The sequence below is a fragment of the Ictidomys tridecemlineatus genome, chromosome 4 (genome assembly GCF_052094955.1).
Source record: "Ictidomys tridecemlineatus isolate mIctTri1 chromosome 4, mIctTri1.hap1, whole genome shotgun sequence".
Classification (NCBI taxonomy): Eukaryota; Metazoa; Chordata; class Mammalia; order Rodentia; family Sciuridae; genus Ictidomys; species Ictidomys tridecemlineatus.
In genome coordinates this window covers 40884573-40896031 of record NC_135480.1, presented here as the reverse complement: position 1 = coordinate 40896031, position 11459 = coordinate 40884573, and the positions used below count along the sequence as shown (strand labels likewise).

General features: G+C 36.3%; 1 pseudogene; it reads right to left on the bottom strand.

The window, feature by feature from the left end:
• Positions 1-486: 486 nt before the first annotated feature.
• Positions 487-1230, bottom strand: LOC101962788 (large ribosomal subunit protein uL30 pseudogene; annotated as a pseudogene).
• Between the last annotated feature and the right edge of the window lie 10229 nt (positions 1231-11459).

Genomic DNA, 11459 nt, shown 5'->3' with positions numbered 1-11459 from the left:
CAAGAATGTGATGATGAAGAATAGAAAAGATGACAGCTATCGTAACCAGGACAGACAACATTATGCAACATCAAATCTCTCTGGGTTTATCACACACCTAAACTTATTTCTCACAGAGCAGAAGGTAGGTTATGCTTACTGTATTCACTCAGGGACCTGAACTGATGAAGGCACCGTCTCAAACTATATTGCCATGACCGTTCCAATGGTTCAAAAAGAATTGAGCAAGGGCATCTGATGTTGAAATTTCTATCCAAAATGACCATATCTTGTCTGTCTGTAACTTATGGCTCAGAGCAAGAGATGTAATGATAACTATGTTCCAAGTTGGAAGAAGTCCAATCTTCCTGAGTATTTGGAAGGACAAATGGAATTGTGGGGTTTTTTGTTATTGTTGTTGTTTGTTTGTTTGTTGTTGTTGTTTACATTGAGAGCAGGTACTATTTTATTAACTGACAAGTTTACAAAAATACCATGGTAGATACTTTAGTTCATCTTTCTAATATGCCTGTCAATCTGGTCTTCCCTGTTACCAGCATCTCTACCTTTAACAAAATGGGTGGTCTTTTTCTTCATTCCACCTCTTGGTAAATTTAAAAGGCCGTAGTGTTATTTGCTTCTTTGAAGCATTTTTTAACAGTGTAGATCTCATGAATCAGATCCTCCACGCAGGCGATTCCATATTTACCATGAGATCCAATCATCAAAGCGTTATCTATCAATGCAATTTGCTTCTTATTGTTTTTGCCATATCCATACTTATAGATTAGTTCATTCACTGATTTCAGGTTTGGGTACCTCCATGCAATATATGGCTCCACGATCCTCAGCATATTTATTGAAGCCTTGTTGAGTTTAATGAAGGTGCCATTGAAGATCTGGCGAAGGCAAAGAAGTTGTAACATCTTACAAACCTTTGGGCTCACACCATTGATACCTCTGACCTTGATGACAAATGCCAATTTGAGTTCTGCGGGTACATAGAAGTTGCCAGTTTTTCTTGACATCTTGGTTATTCAAACCTCCATTCTGTACATTTGTCCTGTATTCCTTGTGGTAATGCTTGGCTTTTTCATATAGATAAGCTTCCTCTTTGCCTTTCAAAGCAGTCTTGTGGGCATACTTCTTCCCCAAGCACTTCACCTTCAGCTCTGCATAATTCCTTCACTTTTTCTTAAGGGTATTTGGCACAGCAGGAACCTTCTTTTTCTTCTCTTTGGCACCCTCCATGGTTCCAGCTGGAAAAACTGGAACTTTTAATAGATAACACTGATCACTATTATGTCTGACTCTGTGGAACTATTAGGTGATGACAGTCAAATCATAGGCATTTGTGATGAGAACAGTTAGTGCTGTGAATTGGGAAGAATACCTTTGAAGGGAACACCTAACCAGACTTACCATAGTCAAAGGAGAGCTCTGAGAAAAACTGGTAAAGTCAGAAGGATGGAGACAAATGTAGTGAACAAAGATAGGAACATACTTTATCTACAGAGTTATGAAAACTTGTGCTGTAAATGGGTAATAATGAGTGTGATGCATTCCACTATTGTCATGTATGTATGTAATAAATAAATAAATAAGATAGGATTGGGGCAGGAACTGGCATGGTATTAGACCTGAAAACACTTGAAAAAGCATTTTGGATAATTCAATTAAAAATAGCTGGATAACTGTGTGGGTAAAGCTGGAGAAGTAACAAATCATGCAATAGTTAGCCTTTAATCATGAGAGCAGTATAGGATCCCTTGGTAGACTTGAAGGTGATCCCTGGTTGGACTGTGAAGGATGAATTGTGACGGAGGTGACAGTATTCTATTTTCAAAGGACCTCATTTTTAACACATCCACAGTATAGTCATCGTTATTACCACTTCACAGATTCAGAAACTCAAGTTTTAGATAAGTATTTTCACAAAGACCACAATGGCATTAAATAGATGCATTGGAAACAGGAAGTAGAGCAGATTAAAAAAAAAAAAAAAACCTAAAATGTGTCTGAGGTCGAATTCCGTGCTCTGTTCATGTTATGATGGTGCCTTCTGGTCATTAGCACAAGGAAGTACTTCACTCACGATGAACTTGCCACCTAACCTCACTAACCATAGGATGGTATTAATTCTCAGGGAAAGTCAACAAGAAGTGTTTATACTTTATAGCTCCCCTCATTCCCTTGGGTAAAATAGGTGAGCATTTGAAGAGGTACCCGTGACTGCTCCATTGCCTCCTCAGTTTCTGCGGGTCACAGGTAAGGAGAGCAATGCTTTTAGCTAAGAGGAAAAGGAGGTGCTAATGGGCACTGCCTCAAGTAAACAGGATGTTTTTTTTCTTTGTCACTAACAACTAAAGACAAACCTGTGTTCCTATTGCCTCTCACAGTTCCAAATAGCAGAAAGCCTGGATGAATAAATACAGAGATTTGACACCAGTGAAGAGGGCAGTTGACTTTCCATGCCTCCCCTGGTTCCACCATCCAAGGGTGAGATAGAACTAGGGGTGATTTCCATACATCACATTGCAATTTTGTCTAAGAGTGATTTACAAAATTGTTGCTCATGGGGGTGTCATTTGTTCAAATACATAGTCCAAGATTGTCCTTCGTTCAAGACTCCAGTTGTTCTCAGAAGCTGACTCTGAATCAAAGTACTAGTTTTCAATTTCTTGCAATTGCCTCTGCACTTTCCCCAGTGCTGACCAAGGGCCCAAGTTAATAATGTTGGCAGCTCCTAGTGTTTGATCGGTTATTTATGACATCTTAAAATAACTACTGAGAGTGCATTTCTTTGGTTTAGTCTTGATAAGATTTGTTTTTTGATTGTAACAAATTAAAATGTACGGCATAATTTATTAATGGTTGCTGAACTTTTGCCATGCATTTTAAGTTTTGAACTTAAAAATTTTATAATGAATGGGGTTTGCCAATTATTTGGATGTGAAAGAATTTGGAAAATATTTAAATACAAGGACATTCATATAATTAACTTCTTTGGGACACAAATTACCTTATTTACTCAGTATTAGTTGAATGAATGAGTTGATAGTAGAATAATAATAATCCTTTCATATTTTTATGCCACTTGATGAACTATTTACTGAGTCGGATAATCTCATCGGTAAACTCAGTTGAATATTTCCAATATCCTAGGAGGTATACAGGCTTGTTTGATTACTTCCACCAGGGAAGATTCTACACTTGATAATCAGTATAAGGGAATTTGAATACAGGTCTTTTCATAGGCACTCCACTGAACCAGGCACAATCACCAACCTCGTTTTGAATAGGATTTAATTTAAGAAAGAGTGTGAAATAAACCCAAGTCTTTTTTGCCCCCTGAACACTCTCATTTGCACACACGCTTTCCTACCTCAGAGTCCCCAGGGAAGGCTGTGGGAAGCCCTCAGATACCCGCTTGTCTCTCATCTATTCTCTTCTCAAAGCCTGTTCACATAAAGGATCTGAGAAATACCATTCTGCCAAATCATAACTTAATAGCGACCTCTTTTGGGAATTTTTGTTTTTAGCAATGTAGAGCACACAATCTGGGCTGCCAGCTGCCTTGTTGGCCCATAAAGCTGGCTTGTCACAATTCATCATGGCAGAAATTCAAAAGAGCCAGCCCCCTGTGATCAACGTCCTCAGTGCAGGTGCTAGTCCACATTGCCTCCTCCTATAGTAGTACATCCACTCCGTGGCATCATAAGATGGATCCTGCGATATGACTTAAGGCCTCTCTAATTTTGTCAACTATTTGGACATTCTAATGCAATTTATCTATATCCCTTAGTCACATTCACCCCACGGTTAGCAGATAGCTATCAGATAAGTATCACCATTACCCCAATAGTAGGGTGTCTGGATTCAGAAATCAATAGTAGCATTGGGGACCAGGAGAGATCTAGAGCCCTGTTATCATATTTATTTGACCTCTGCTTAAGACTTATGGCTGCATCCTATTTACCATAGCTATTTTTTTTTTCAGTGAAGGAGAAGTTATCAAACTTATGCTGGAAATATTTCAACAAGCCTCATTGCAAATTCTTGTTAATATGTGTTCTGTCCCTTTCTACACATTGTTAGAACTTCCAACTCCCGGGTTCCAAACGCAATGGCATTTGCACAGTATGCAAGTTGGCAACCTCATCTGCTATTGGACCTAAGCTCAGGATTTGGAGATCCCAATTGATGCCTATTACTCTAGGCTTCAAATTACCCACAAAAGGGAGATCAGAAAACAGTACATCCTTCTGGCATTTTCTATCCTTTGAACTCCTGACACTCAAAGATTAACTATTCACTTTAAATCATTTTTTTCCTGCTAAAATTTCTGGATCCATATGCCAGCTTCACTTGATTATTTATACCTCTTCCTCATGCCCTGGTATGACAAGGCTGATCCATGTATCGATGAGGACCGCTTTCATTGTTACAGGCAATTAACTTGAACGGTGACATGGCAATTTATGGAAGATGTGAAGCTTAAAATCAAAACTTTAAAAATACCATGTTCTATCACAAGAAACACTTGAGATTCAGAGGTAGTTCACAATGATTGTATGTTTGGTGAAAAGGGATTGGACCACAGTGACTGATGGTAATAGCAAATTTACAAAAATATGTATACAATCATATTTAAAACCAGGGGAAATTACTGCTGTTACTGGGACTGAGAGACGTGACCTAAACACAGATGTGATTAGGACAGAATAATAATCCCTTCACTACAGCTATCTATTCATGGTCCCTGAGCAGCATCTATCAGAATCACATTTCACAATATGACCTCTATTTTCCCCTTCAGTCCATGTAGATTTGTCTTTCCTTCTGTGGATTTTCTGTAAGCCAATGAACCTGTCAATTAAGCTACTTGTCAATTAAGCGAGAGAAAGGAATTACTATTTGCAAGGATGGAAAAGGGACCACATTGTGGCTTCAGACAATTGTCAGGGTCTCCCTTTTGCTCAATCCACTTTTTGCCCTTTTGCCAAGCAGTCCTCTGTGATCCATTGTCTGTTTTATGAAACATAGCCAAGAAAAAGAATTCAGGAGAGTGTTCTCATGATACAGCTATAGTTCTTCACCTCAACCCCTTAGTTGTTTTGTTTGGGGTGGCTTTGAATGAACTGAAAGGGTGTACACATTGTAACCTCTGTCTAGTCACATATTCCTTGACTAATTCAAGTAAGAGCTGAATCCTCTTCATCAAATTGCTATTATCATGGGCACAGATCTCAGTTACTTAAAATGGAACTTGCTTTATTTGAATTCTGTTAAATTAAATTTTCAGACAGTGATCTAACACACTAAGCTTGTGAAATTTTTGTCTAGTAAGAAACAAATCTCTTTCTGAATAAAAGGTAAGTCCAAAGGTCCTTTTCTTTGCTCTATAGGGCATAGTTTTCTATCTAATCCAGCAATTTCATCCCAACAATTCTTTGCTGAATTGTCTGTAAATGCACTTTGAACTGGTCTTACCATTTTTACTGGTTCTCTAAAGAGTTGATTAAGATCTTTGATATGTGCATTTGGTTTTGAATGAGATCATGTTTTTAACTTTTTTAAAACCATGCTTTAGCAGTTGCAGAGGCTGTTCCACACTCCATATCTAAGTGAACTAAACTGACAGACTAACTAAACTGAGGGGCTTGAGATGAGTACCTCCTGGGATGTTTATCTCAGGCACACCTCTTCTTGGCTCCAGAGTGAATTTTAAACAGGAAAGTAACTTTTAACCTTGCTGACTCTCTTTTTCTCTCTGCGTATTTTTCAACTCTTTTCTGATTTGGAGATTTTACATTTGTTTTTGACTTGCACATAACCCACAAGTTATTCTCTATTTGGAATTGCTTTCAGGTGATGATAGATTTATTTTCTGTTTGGTGAAAGCACAGAACCTGATTTGGTATTCTCTTTGAATCAGTTGTGAGCTCAAAGCAATTAAGAATTGTGTGCCTACTGGGAAAGAGAGTAAATTGTTATGATGCAGACTGGTAAGTTTATGCATTGCTCCATTTATTTTTAACCTTAGAACTGAAACTATAAGAGCTCTGTGTCTGTATAATTGATAAAAACCCTTGATCTCTCACTGTAGAAGAATAAAATGCTTCCCACCCCAAGAGGATATTAATAAATTAAATAATAACATCTCTTAAATTAAGGAAGTTCTGTTCTCATGGTTTACAGACATAAATGAATATTTACAAAAATTTAACATTCCCCAAATTCACTTGGATACATTAAACCAGATTAACAATTTTGATTTTTTAAAAATAAATAAGAGCTCTAAATATTGTTCTTAAGTTTATCATATACCACAAAGTAAGTATATGGTTTATTTAAAAATAATATTTGTGTTTTTTGGACTTCTTATGCTGTTCATTCATATATTATATAAACCAATGTCCCTCCAACAACATGTATGAGTATAGTGAATGGGAATTCCAAGGAGAGGCTAAATTTCAGTGTGTGCATATGTGTGTATGTTTCTCAGAGAAAAGGAGAGTACTAAAAACTTGAAATAGGACTCAGGCAGAAACTACCATATGATGCTTTAGAATTTACAAAGTGCTTTATATCAATTATCATATATAAACTATATCATTTAGGGGGCATAGACATGGAATGTTTTCTTGTGTTGGGTAAAAAATAAATAAAATTATTTTATTTGTTCTCAATTATATGAGGCATATATTCCAAATATCATACTCATTTTATTGAGAAGTCAGAGTTAGAAATGTTAAATGTTTTGGAAGATCACACACATAATAATTGGTGAATTTAGAAAATAGTAGATCCAAAAATGGTTTCTCTACTGTGCCAACAAACTCTGTGTTTTGAGGATTACAAACTCTTAACAATAATCACATTTGAGTATATATGCCCTACATGTAAATGCTTATTTATTTATTTTACATATATATTCATATGTCATATATAAAAGATAAAAAATAATGTTGAGCTACATTAAAATATCATAGAAGTTCTACTATTTTCTTCCCATACAATGGGAATCATGTTATGCACCCTGAGGGGAAGTGCTAGAACTTAATTTTTTAATTTATAATCTGCATTAGCTCATGTCTGGGACCTTTTGTTTTATTACATGACCAGTTTGGTCCCCCAAAGATAAAGAGATTTATGATGAACATAGAGGGGGAAACAGATTCTTTCTTCATAGACCTACTTCCTCTCCAATGATTATCTTAGAAATATAGTCTGTATTTTTCCCAGAGGCTTAGGGTCTAACACAAATACCACTCTCTATCTTGGATACTGTGTTCAAAATGAAATATATCATCACATTTCTATGTCCAATGGCTGTTCAGAAGTAGCTTTATACATGACAAAGGATCCACAACCTGTACTCATGTTGCCAAAATGGATCTTAACTATGAAAAGGAAAACCCTTCTTCTCAATGGAATAGACTTGCTTCCTTATCTTCATCTTCAAAATTTCCCTGACAAGCAGAATACAACAGATATGAGTATGTCAATATGTAAATCAGTGGAAGTGTAACTGATGTGATTCTGCAATCTGTATATGGGGTAAAAATGGGAGTTCATAACCCACTTGAATCAAAGTGTGAAGTAAGATATATCAAGAACTATGTAATGTTTTGAACAACCAACAATAAAAAAAGAAAAAAATTTCCCTGACAGGTATGCAAAACAAATATCATTTTTGCCTTTAGCAAACAAAAAAGCAGAGTCTCCTGTAAACTATTATTTGCCCAATACATTTTACATCACAGGCTATTAACAAAATTAAGTTGAATGAGTGAATGAATGAGCTTAAGTTCATGAAGGAAGTAGATCTATTTCTAAAATCTAAGTATTCTAACTCCTTGTATTGTGAGGATTTCTTTTTCTTAAAATTTAATTGTCCTTGGCAAGGATATTATGGAAAGGAATAAAACTGAAGCTGGAATAGGAAGAGCTGGATCACATGCAAGCAATTTCCTGACTATCTTATTTGAGCCTTAGACTACTTCTGTAAAACAGTGTATTTAACATCTACCTTGCCCATCTCAGAATGTTGTTCACGTGGCCAAACTAGGCAATCTATATTGAATTCCCTATGAATGCATTTTTTCTCATCTAAAAAAATGTTCTAAATTATTGAAGGATAGGACTTTTTCTCAAAATGCCTGGATCAAGAAAGACACAAATGTGAAACCTACTTATTATCAGCTATTCTAATAAATACATTGATCAGGATTGAGTGCTTTATTCTCCGTCTGAACACAAAATTTCACCTTACTGAAAATATTTAAAATATAATATGAAGTGAGCACCAGATATATACAAAATATTCAAGATATAATATGAAGTAAGCACCAGATATATATAAATATATACATTTTGGAAATCCTTTCAAGGAAATTGCAATCTAATTATGAAGGAAGGTGTTTTATTTTGCTAGAGTTCCCATAACCAATTATCATAGATGAGGTGGATTAAACAAAAGAAATTAATTTCTCACTTTTCTTGAGGTCTAGCACTGGTTTCTTCTGAGTCTCTTATAGCTTGCAGATAACTACCTTCTTTCTCACTGTGTCCTCATATGGTGTTTCCTCTGGGGTGTGCACATACCAGTTTCTCTTGGTGGGTCCAATTTTCCTCTTCCTATAAAGAAAATAGAGTGGATTAGGAAAACACCCTAAAAGCCTCATTTTCATCTTACTCACAATTTTATTTTTTTAAATTTTTAATTGATTTTTTAACAATAAATGACAGCAGAATGCATTATAATTCTTATTACACGTATAGAGAACGATTTTTCATATCTCTGGTTGTATATAAAGTATGTTTACACCAATTCATGTCTTCATACATGTACTTTGGATAATGATGTCCATCACATTCCACCATCCTTGCTAACCCGCTGCCCCCTCTTTTCCCCTCCTGCCCCTCTGCCCTATCTAGAGTTCATCTATTCCTCCCATGCTCCCCCTCTCTACCCAACTATGAATCAGCCTTCTTATATGCAGAGAAAACATTCTACATTTGTTTTGGGGGAATTGGCTAACTTCACTTAGCATTTTCTTCTCCAACGCTATCCATTTACCTGCAAATGTCATGATTTTATTCTGTCTTATTGCTGTGTAATATTCCATTATGATATATGCCATATTTTGCATACTCACAACTTTAAAACCCTATCTTCAAATACAGTCACATTCTGAGAATCTGACATAAAATTTAAGTGAATACAATTCAGTTCATAAAACAAACAAACAAAAACCCTCTAAAAGTGCATATGACAAGCAGGAAGCAGAAAACGGTGCTATATAAATTATGCTAAAGTACAATCAGCAAGAAACGAGACCTATGAAATCTTAAAGGAAAAGAAATCTGGGGTGGTTTTTGGAGTGAAGGGGAATAAAGAGTGGGTGCTTCCCATGGGAGGAATAAGTTGGACATTTAATGGAACAAATACATAAGTGATGTGCTGGCATCACATGATTTTTCTGTCTCTATTTTAGTTCAAGATAATATAATGGTGATACTTCTATGTATCATATTTCAGCTTATAAAATATTTCCATTTATATTCATTTGAGCAATTATAAGGTTCTAATACTATGTACTGTGTAGGTATTACTACCTAGACATACTGAATCCCCAACAAGATCTTTTCTGATATTTTGTTTCATTTTGTATGTTTTTTTCTGGGGACGGTGGGATTTTTATTAGTGCGTTTTAATTACACAAAATAATTAGTTTTATTGTGGCATATTCATACATGCAAGTGCCCTACTTGAATCACAGGTAGGTGTCCATTCCTCCCTCACTGCTCCATGTGCATCTCTCCTGAAACCATGCTCTCTCATAGAAGATGACCTTTCCCTATAGAGGAAGACTATTCTTCAATCACAAGCACCCAAGTGGCTGTGCCCACCTGACAGAATCTCTAAATGTGTTCTCAAATTCCAAACAAGTTCTAGCCACTACACGGCCTTTCCCTAGAATTATAACTTTTAAATTAGCCTTTGACTTTTATTTATTTATTTATTTTTGCTTTCTAATAATTTAGAGTACCAGGGATTGAGAGAGACACATAGGTCAGTGGAACAGAACAGAAAACCCACAAATAAGTTCAAACATCTACAGCCAATTGGTAACAAAATGACAAAAACACACATGGAAAAGAGATTCTGTTTAAAAACTGGAGCTGGAAAGACTGGATTTCCATATAGGGAAGATTTGACCCTAAATGTCACCGTGTACAAAAATCAACTCAACATGGATCAAAGACCTTATGTAAGACCTGAAACTGAAACTGCTAGAGGGAAACCTGAGTGAAATGCTTCAAGGTATTGGTTCAGGTAATGATTTTTCTGTATAAGACTCCAAAAGCACAGAAAGGAAAAGCTAAAATTTACAGATGTAATTATATCAAACTAAAAAGCTTCTGTGCAATAAAAGAAACACTCAACAGAGGAGAGACAACCTATAGAATGAGGAAAAAAATGTATTTGCTAGCCATTCATCTGACAGAGATTTAATATCTAGAATATAGACAGAACAATAAAAAAAGTGTTATGGTTTGCATCTAGAAAATCCCCCAAAGTCTCATATGTTATTAAAGGCTTGGTTACCAGTGCAGCAAAGCTCAAAGGTAGTAATTTTATTTATTTAATTTTTTTTGTACCAGGGATTAAGCTGAGGGGCTACTGAGTCACATCCCCAATCCTACTTTGCATTTTATTTAGAGAAAGGGTCTCACTGAGTTGCTTAGTGCCTTGCTATTGCTGAGCCTGGCTTTGAACTCTTGATCCTCCTGCCTCAGCCTCCTGAGCCACTGGGATTATAAGCATGAGCCACAGAGGTAGGAATTTGGGGAAGTGATTGTATCATAAGGACTCTAGCCTTAAACAGTGGATTGATCTACTGATAGATTAAGAATCTGAATGGATTATTGGGAGGTGGTATAAACTGTCAGAGGTTGGGTCTAATTTAAGTAAGTAGATCCTCTGGGGTGTGCCCTTGAGGACTGTATCTTGCCCTTGGCCCCTCCTCCCCCTCTCAGTCTCTTCTGCTTAGCTAAACAGCTTTCCTCCACCACACCCTTTTATCTTGGTGCTCTGTCTTATCTCAGGCCCACAATAATGGAGCCAGCTAACCATGGAATGAAACTTATGAAACCACAAGTGCAAATAAATCTTTCCTCCTCAGAGTTGTTTTTCTCAGGTTTTGTCATAGTGATGAAAAGCTTACTAACACACCAAGTAATCTAATTAAAATAAGGCAAATGAAATAGCACATCAGTGGAGTAGAGGAAATGGACTGGGGGGTGTGGGGGGTGGGGAGAAGAGAGACAGGATAAGGGAGATCCGTGAAATGAATCTAACTTAAATTCCCCATGTACATAGAAGAACATACCACATGAATCTCACTTTCATGTATCTCAAAAGGCAACAATTAAAAAAAAACAAACTATAAGTAAATAGGAGAAAGGTC